The sequence below is a fragment of the Trichechus manatus genome, unplaced genomic scaffold, assembly GCF_000243295.1.
Source record: "Trichechus manatus latirostris isolate Lorelei unplaced genomic scaffold, TriManLat1.0 scaffold00003, whole genome shotgun sequence".
NCBI classification, from domain to species: domain Eukaryota; kingdom Metazoa; phylum Chordata; class Mammalia; order Sirenia; family Trichechidae; genus Trichechus; species Trichechus manatus.
The window spans coordinates 36,957,187-36,967,564 of NW_004443939.1; positions in this window are offsets into that span (position 1 = coordinate 36,957,187).

Genomic DNA, 10,378 nt, shown 5'->3' on the forward strand with positions numbered 1-10,378 from the left:
GAAATGTTAACATTTTACCATCTTGCTGTTATCATTCTCTCGTTGTCTCTCAATGTTTTGAGAGTAAGTTCCAAACATTATGCCTCTTTACCTCTAAGTACTTTAGTATGTATTTCCTAAAAACAGACATTCTCTTCAACAGCCACTGTGGAATCAGGAAATTAATATTGATACAGTACTATTATTTAATCTGTAGACCTTATTCAAGTTTCACCAATTATCTCCCATGTTGTTGTTGTTTTTAGTTGCTATCAAGTTGACTCTTACTCATGGTGACCTTACGTATAACTGAATAAAACATTTGCTGGTCCTGTGCCACCCATTGTTGTGGCTATTGAGTCAATTCACCTTATTGAGGGTTTCTCTCATTTTCACTGACCCTCTACTTTACCAACTTTGATGCCCTTTTCTGGTAATTGGTCTTTCCTGATGACGTGTTCAAAATAAGCAAGTCAAAGTCCTCGCTTCTAAGGAGTATTCTGGTTGGATTTCTTCTGGCAGTCCACAGTATGTTTAATATTCTTCGCCAGCACCACAATTCAAATGCATGGATTCCTCTTCCATCTTCCTTTTTCATTGTCTAGTTTTCACATGCATATGAGGCGATGGAAAAGACCATGGCTTGGGTCAGGCACATCTTCATCATCAACATTTTTGCTTTTTAACACTTCAAAGAGTTCTTTTGCAGCATATTTGCCCAATGCAATATGTCCTTTGATTTCTTAACTGCTGCTTCCATGGACGTTGGTTGTTGATCCAAGTAGAATGAAATAATTGACAACTTCAATTTTTTCTCCATTTATCATGATGTCATTATCTATCCAGTTGTGAGAATTTTCATTTTCTTTATGTTCAGATGTAAACCCATACTGAAGGCTATAGTCTTTAATCTTCCTCAGTAAGTGCTTCAAGTCCTCTTCATTTTCAGCAGGCAAGGTTGTGTCATCTGCATGTTGTAGGTTAATAATGAGTCCTTCTCCAATCCTGATGCCATGTTCTTCTTCATATAGTCCAGTTTCTTAGACAACTTGTTCAGCATACAGATTGAATAAGAATGGTGAAAGGATACAACTCTGCCATGCACCTTTTCCAGTTTTGAACTATTCGGTATTCCTTTGTTGTGTTCAAACCATCGCCTCTTGATCCGTGTTGAGTTTCCTCTTATATGGCCTTTCTGCCTTTGGTTTGTAATCCTCCCAACCTCGTTGGTCAATTTGCTATTGGCACAAGCAGCTTGCAAGTGATTGGTCCGTTTACTATTAGCATAAGCGGCTTGCAAGTGATTAATTGGACCCACACTATAGTTTACCTTTATCTGGATTGGCTGGGTCCACCCCCCTCCATTCGGACCTTTACCCTGATTGGTTAGGAAGCCTGCCTTGTAATTAACAAGCAGTATGTGGGCTTGTCTATAAAAACCCTAGAACAGGGAACCTCAGGTGGGGTGTCCTGATCAACGAACCAGGAGAGGAGCATGTCCTTTGGACATGACCCCTGTGCTATGACCCTCGTAGACCGAGTAAACCTGTGACAGCAAAGGAGGGAATGGCTGCCATGGCACTAGAAGTGGAGACAATGCACAGACCCAGATGGTAATAGCAGAGTGTAAAGACCAAACCCCTTACAAGAATTGAGAGGAACTATCAATAACTGAGCCTGCCAAGTGACATCACTGAGTTTTCTGTTTCCTGATGGATAAGAATGAACATTCGTTTTCCGGAAGGATAAGCAGCTCCCCTTTGAGACATAAGCCAGTCTTCTTTTAGACACTGAGGCCACATGCTTGCGGCCTCTCCTGAACAAGACCTTTGCATATTTTGTTTCTGTTTATATCCTCTGTTATTTCAATTATGTTGTTTCCGTGAGTTCTCTGTGACCCTTTCAATGAATCATCAAACCCAATAGAGAATGAATCCTTTGAGAGGAATGGCTGGTGTCAGAAATGGTGGATAAGTTGGAGAATGGGGGTATATTTGACCTCCGACTCATAGGAACCAGCCTGGAGCTGATTCTTATAGTCAGAGTTATTATTCCACATGTACAAGTTCCACGTGAGCAGACTTAAGTGTTCTGGACCCTATTATATAGTAAGCCTTTTTTTTTTCTTTTTCCTTGTTTCAGTATCGTGTGTTGCATTTAGTTGCACTTAGTCTCCTTTAATTTGGAACAGTTCTTTAGCTATGGTGACCAACTTGTCCCTGTTGTTGTTAGGTGCCGTCAAGTCGGTTCCAACTCATAGCAACCCTGTGTACAACAGAACCAAACACTGCCCAGTCCTGCACCATCCTCACAATCATTGTTATGTTCAAGTCCATTGTTGCAGCCACTGTGTCAATCCATCTCATTAAGGGTCTTCCTCTTTATTGTTGACCCTCTACTTTACCAAGCATGATGTCCTTCTCCAGAGACTGATCCCTCCTGATAATATGTCCAAAGTATGTGAGACATAGTCTCACCATCTTTGCTTCTAAGGAGCATTCTGGCTGTACTTCTTCTAAGACAGATTTGTTTGTTCTTCTAGCACCCATGGTATATTCAACATTCTCACCAACACCATAATTCAAAGGCATCAATTCTTCTTTGGTCTGCTTTAGTCATCATTCAGCTTTTGCATGTATATCAGGTGATGGAAAACACCATGGCTTGGGTCAGGCACATCTTAGTCATCAAGGTGACATCTTTGCTTTTTAACACTTTAAAGAGGTCTTTTGCAGCAGATTTGCCCAATGCAATGCATCTTTTGATTGCTTGACTGCTGCTTCCATGGGTGTTGACTGTGGATCCAAGCAAAATGAAATCCTTGACAACTTAAATCTTTTTTCCGTTTATCATGATGTTGCTTATTGGTTCAGTTGTGAGGATTTTTGTTTTCTTTATGTTGAGGTGTAATCCATACTGAAGGCTGTGGTCTTTGATCTTCATCAGTAAGTGCTTCTTCACTTTCAGCAAGCAAGGTTTTATCATCTGCATATCGCAGGTTGTTAATGAGTCTTCCTCCAATCCTGATGCCCTGTTCTTCTTCATATAGTCCAGCTTCTCAGATTATTTGCTCAGTATACAGACTGAATAGGTATGGTGAAAAGATATAACCCTGAGGCATACCCTTCCTGACTTTAAATTAGCAGTATCCCCTTGTTCTGTTCAAACAACTGCCTCTTGATCTCTGTACAGGTTCTTCATGAGCACAATTAAGTATTCTGGAATTCCCAGTCTTCACAATGTTATCCATAATTTGTTATGATCCACACAGTCGAATGCCTTTGCATAGTCAATAAACACAGGTAAACATCTCTCTGGCATTCTCTGCTTTTGGCCAGGATCCATCTGACATCAGCTATAATATCCCTTGTTCCACGTCCTCTTCTGAATCTGGTTTGAATTTCTGGCAGTTCCCTGTCGATATACTGCTGCAGCCACTTTTGAGTGATCTTCGGCAAAATTTTACTTGAGTATAATATTAATGATATTGTTCAATAATTTCCAGATTTGGTTGAATCACCTTTCTTTGGAATAGGCATAAATGGATCTCTTCCAGTCAGTTGGCCAGGTAGCTGTCTTCCAAATTTCTTGGCATAGATGAGTGAAGACTTCCAGTGCTGCATCCATTTGTTGAAACATCTCAGTTGGTATTCCTTCAATTCCTGGAGCCTTATTTTTCACCAATGCCTTCAGTGCAGCTTGGACTTCTTCCTTCAGTACCATTGGTTCCTGATCATATGCTACCTCCTGACATGGATGAATGTCAACCAATTTTTTTGGTACAGTGACTCTATGTATTCCTTCCATTTTCTTTTGATGCTTCCTGTGTCATTTAATATTTTCCCCATAGAATCCTTCAATATTGCAACTTGAGGCTTGAATTTTTTCTTCAGTTCTTTCAGCTTGAGAAATGCCGAGCATGTTCTTCCCTTTTGGTTTTCTATCTCCAGGTCTTTGCATGTGTCATTATAATACTTTGTCTTCTCAAGCTGCCCTTTAAATCTTCTGTTCAGATCTTTTACTTCATCATTTCTTACTTTTGCTTTAGCTACTTGACGTTCAAGAGCAAGTTTCACAGTCTCTTCTGACATCCATTTTTGTCTTTCTTTTCTGTCTTTTTAATGACCTCTTGCTTTCTTCATGCATGATGTCCTTGGTGTCATTTTACAACTCGTCTGGTCTTCAGTCATTAGAGTTCAACGTGTCAAATCTATTCTTGAGAAGGTCTCTAAATTCAGGTGGGATATATTCAAGGTTGAATTTTGTCTCTCATGAACTTGTTCTAATTTTCTTCAGTTTCAACTTGAACTTGCATATGAGCAATTGATGGTCTGTTCCGCAATTGGCCCCTGACCTTGTTCTGACTGATGATATTGAGATTTTCCATTGTATCTTTCCACCCATGTAGTCCTGTGTATTCCATCTGGTAAGGTCCACGTAGACAGTTGCTGTTTATGTTGTTGAAAAAAGGTATTTGCAATGAAGAAGTTGTTGGTCTTACATTATTCTATCATGCTATCTCCAGCATTGTTTCTATCACCAAGGCCATATTTTCCAACTACTTTTCCTTCTTCTTTGTTTCCAACTTTCGTATTCCAATCACCAATAATTATCAATGCATCCTGATTACATGTTCGATCAATTTCAGACTGCAGAAGTCAGTAAAAATCTTCATTTGAAGATGAAGATCTTTGGCCTTAGTGGTTGGTGTGTAAATTTGAATAATAATAGTATTAACTGGTCTTCCTTGTGTATGGGTATTATCCTGTCACTGACAGCGTTGTACTTCAGGATAGATCTTGAAATGTTCTTTTTGACGATGAATGCAATGCCATTTCTCTTCAAGTTGTCATTCCCAGCATAGTAGACCCTATGACTGTCCAATTCAAAATGCCAATACCAGTCTATTTCAGCTCACTAATGCTTAGGATATCGATGTTTATGCTCCATTTCATTTTTGACAATTTCCAATTTTCCTTGATTCATACTTTGTACATTCCATGTCCCGATTATTAGTGGATGTTTGCAGCTGTTTCTTCTCATTTTGAGTCGTGCCACATTAGCAAATGAAGGTTGGAAAAGGTTGACTCCATCCAAGTCATTAAGGTAGACTCTACTTTGAGAGGCAGTTCTACCCCAGCCATCTTTTGAGTGCCTTTCAACCTAAGGGGCTCGTCTTCCAGCACTGTATCACACAATGTTCCGCTGTTATTCATAAGGTTTTCACTGGCTTATTGTTTTCAGAAGTAGACCGCCCAGTTCTTCTTCCTAGTCTGTCTTATTCTCAAAGCTCAGCTGAAACCTGTCCGCCATGGATGGCCCTGCTGGTATTTGAATAGCGGTGGCATAGCTTCCAGCATCATAGCAACATGCAAGCGCCCACAGTACGACAAACTGACAGGCGCGCGGGGGAACTTGTCCCTATTCACCCAATTTTCCTGCTTTTAGCACAGAAATCCCCACGTCCTTGTACTCTCTCTCAGTCTTGAGTAAACTGGGACAGTTGGTCACTTTATAACCTTGACATTTTTGTTAAAGAGTTAGGCCATTTTCTTTTGTAGACTTTTAATATCTTCGATACATGAAATTTTTTATAAATCAATAAGAAAAGAGATGAACATAGAAATGTAGAAAAATGGACAAAGAGAATATGCAATATATATAGGAAGAGATAAAATTGACCAAAACCATATTAGAAATATTTAACAAAATTAATTATTCAAGAAATGCAAATTAAAACAATAAGCTCTTATTTAAAAAATGAAGCAAAATTACAACAGTTTTTTAAAATTACAACATCTGGTGGTAGTCTTATATCACGTGGAGGAGCATAAATAGGTACAGCTAGAGGAAAATTTGTCAATATGGATCAAGAACTTTAAAAGTGTTGTTTTTTGACAAGTGACTTTGAGTCTACAAATACATCCTAAGGAAATAATCTTATTTGCTCATAAAAAACTTAAGTATGTTAATGATCTTTGTAATACAGGCAGTCCCTGGGTTACACACATTTGACTTACAGACAACTCCCACTTGCCCTTTAGTGTTCCATAAATTTGCCCTCACTTTGAAACGATTGAACCAACCCCTACTTGCAACAGATTCTTCATTACAATCACCTTCACTGGCTGCATGCCCAGCTTTTAAATTATTGAAAAGTCTTCAAGCCTTTTCTTGTGGTAAAATAAGGCTAAATAAGAACCGTATGCACCTGTTCTGACTTACCTACAAATTCTTAAAGACACAGTCAGGAACAGATCTTGTTCATAACCTGGGGACTGCCTATATTACTATATTTCTAAATAAACGCAGTATGGCACATTCATTTAATGGAATATAATGTAGCTATGAAAAATCATATTTTTGAAGAATTCAAAAAATTCTTATTTTAAATGAAAAAATAGGATGAGAAACTACATATATGTGGGTTTATATAATGTATATTATGTATCTAGAATAAAGACTAAAGGGAAATATACCAAAATGTTAACTGTAACGTAAAAGTGATTTCTGGATGGTGAAATTAGTGATGATTTAAATTTTATACTTTATTATTTTTATTTTTTTACAGTAAGCGTGTGTTATTTACATAAATGGAAAAACTGAGAAACATTTAAAAGTTGAGGGAAATGGTTGGATTGGGCCTCCTGAGGTGTATGTGGATGGTTTGAAATAATTAACATGGAGAACACACTAAGGGAGAAGCAAAAACCAATTAATAAATGAATTAAAATTTGCTTGTGTAGCTATAGAAAGGCAGATCCATAAATTGAGCTGGACACTAGGACAGCCAGATAGGTAGTTAGATACATAGATGTTTGCATAGTCATGCCAGGGAAAAAATAAACTTTGCACTTTAATTCTGCAAGTTTGTCTTCAAAAACCTCTCTGATTTTTCCTCCTCAGCATGCTAAAGCAAGCTGGAGCCCTCTACTGGAATGGTCTTCTAGGAAGGGTAGAAGTTATATCTGAATTTACAAAATGGCAGGTTTACATACCTCCATCCTAAAATGCACTTAAAATGGTGTTTTCATATTCAGTGGCAGCAAGACCAATTTTTCACTAACTGGATATTAATTTTCTCAATGTCATGCAATATAAAGGTTATTGTTTTACTATTGCGAAGGGTAGTCAGAATGAAAGCGGACTGCAGAGAACTCGTGATTAGGTGGAACAGTTATACAGTTACTCTTTGAATGTCTATTGTATCTTATTTAGAAGGCATCTGAAGAGGGAAGAGAAAGTGAGAATGTTGCTTTTGTCATTGTTAGTTGTCCTTGAGTCAATTCTAACTCAGTCATTGAGTCAATTCTAACTCAAATAGTAGGGAAAAAAATGAAGATTTTGTATTTCAAATGAAAGGAAAATAAAATGTAGACTTTTCCTTTAGAATAATTTGAATAATAGTTGTCACATGGAACTATGAAAGGGTCAAATAAAATGCCTCGCTTCTCTCATGTTTTATTATATCTTTGGTTCTTTTATGATAAGGAAAATCTTTTCCCTCCTGAGAGCTGCATTACAATTTTATGACAGCTTATGTTAGGTGTTTTAGTATATTTTACATGAATGATTATAAAATATGCTACAAACTTCAACAAAGTGCTTAATTTATAGAAACCAGTGACGGGGTAACATCATCAAAAGTCAGATAAGAACTGATTATGGATAGTTATCTGCCTGTGCTGGTATATAGGAACTCTGACTTAATCTCATAATTATCTATCTGTACCCTTAGGTAAAATGCCTCTCACATCACTAAATATATTAGAAAATTCAACATAGATCATTTCTATTTTATCTTTTCCAACAACTTCAAAGTGAACACAACCAACACACTTTTTAAAAAAAAAAAAAAAGTTAATAGTAAAAGTATTTATTTTAGGTGTAGAAATGGTAGAAACTTTTCCAAATTTTGGAATAAGTTTTTTTTTGTAACAAATAATGGCAAGATCATGACAGATATAAAAATCTTTGTTTTTGCATGGAAAAGCTGAGAAAGTTAATTTGCACCAGACCAGTCTCTGAAAATTAACAGGGAAGCAATAAAATGTCTACAGATCCTGTCACATGATTGCGAATACTGGCATACATGAGAAAGGGAATATTCATTTCTGCCAAAATAAATTTTTAATGTAACTCATATCAAAGTCTGATTAGTCCCCACGAAGAGATTAAAAAGCAATATGAATATTTTAGCAAATGTAGAGTTCAAGTAATCATATTCAAAATTATTATGATAAGGCCAAGATTACTGGAATTCTGCACAGAGGAGGAGATCTACAGGACAAGCATGATGCTTGTTTCAGGTAATCTGTTGAAGAGAACTTGAGAAATAAAGTGAAGCTGGAGTAGGAATGTGTGGAGGGACTTGATAAAATGGACCACTTTTATTTACAGGCACATTTCCAGGTGCTTCATCTTACCTTATATAATCCTCTCAACTACCCAGTAAGGAAATACTATTATATTTATTTTATAAATAAGGAAACTGAAGCTCAGAGATGTTAATTTACTTTTCCAAGATCATCCAGCCTACTAGAGAGAGAATCTAGGAAGGAAAATCAACTGATATAAATGGCAGAGCTGAAACCCAGGCCCAGAGCCATCAGATTCTGAAGTTCATGCTCTTTGGAATCCAACGTTTCTCAAGCTTTAGTCTGTATATGAGTCACATGAGTTGCATTTTAAAAGTGCTAATTACTGAGTCTTATGCCTAGAGATTCTGACTGAGTAGATCTGAGGAGGGATTCAATAATCTACATTTTAAACAAGTACTACAAGTAATTGTGATGCAGATAGACCAATGATCATTCTGTGAAAAAAGCATTTTAAATGATTCCTGATTTAGTTATTATCAAACACAATATTGACAGCCTATGAAATCACTTAATGATTAAGTACGCTTGTTCTTATGCACCAGGGCAGAATAATTATGGCTTAATTAAAATTTGGTGCTTAAACATTGATTGAATGAGCAAATGAATGAAAAACTAAATAAAGAGTTGCAGGCCTACCGTGTGCCAAACAATGTGCTAAGACTTGGGGTCATGAAGATATATGACACGATTACTACTCTTAAGAAGCTTATAGCCTAGTAGGGATAGAATCTAGGAAGAAAAACAGCTGATATAAATGACAGACAAAAAGTAAGGATAACCAACTGGTGATACAGAGAGTGGACAATTCTGCTGGAGGGGAGTGGGAACATGTAAAGCTCAGGTCTTTAAGAATGAGTAGGTATTTGCCTAATAGACAAGAAAGGTCAAGTGAATTTGGGCAGACATGACAGCATGGTCAATAGCATAAATTATGAAATGTCTTGGTGCTGTGGTGAGGGACCTGCAGTTGGAATGGCTATAGTGTAGAGATGAGGCCGGAAAGCTTATGGAGGATCTACAGCAACTTGAAGGATTCCTTTACATAAGAGCAAATGGCCATGATTTCTTGGAAACTGATGAAACATTTAAGAGAGACATGCATAAATTTTACTCATTTGAAATATGGGTCCTAGAAGTTGCCTTTTTGTTTTTAGAACATGACACCTCAGTTAGAGACACAGAAACCAGCTGGAGACTTTGAGAAGGTGACAAAAGAGATTCACAAAAGTTCATAAAACTTAATATTCACTTGGAAAGAGAACTATACACACTTTGTCACATAGTTAATTAAGGCATGTCTATATACAATGGATTACAAATTCAAAAATTTCTCTGTCCCTCCTCACTAGGGAAACTTGGGTGGCTAGGAATTTTTTTCAGTTCTAATCCAATCTGGATTTTCTGTTTTTTGTTACTTAAACCTTGTTGATCTTTTTGCTCTGCTGTTTCCTTCCCAACCCTGTTTATGCTGGGATAGTTCTTCCTTTGTTTTGGACCTTTATTCTCAGTCTCTATGTGCATCTCAAATGGGCATCTAAAATAGTCAACAGAATGATCTTACTCTCCTGTTTGCCTGGTCTTTAGCTAGTGAGCTTCACATACTGTTTTGCTTCCATGTGTATGTCCAGTGTCTTTGGGTCATGTGGGTCACGTTGTTCTGGAAAAGGTTTTATTAAGTAACTTTTGGTAGGAAGTGTAACATAGTGATTGGGATTAGAGCTGAAAGCCAGTGCTCTCCTTAGAAACATGGACACTCTTAACACATGTTGCATAGTACTAACAGTACATCATTCCAATCCCATCCAACCACATTCTCTTTGAGCAGATTCTCAAGGTCCTCCAGTACGATCATTTTATACCTGCTATAGCCTAGTTTTCATCACCTGTCAGTTTGTTGTACTGTGGTGTCTTGCATGTTGCTACGATGCTGGAAGCTATGCCACCGGTATTTCAAATACTAGCAGGGTCACCCTTGGTAAACAGGTCTCAGCGAAGCTCCCAGACTAAAACAGACTACA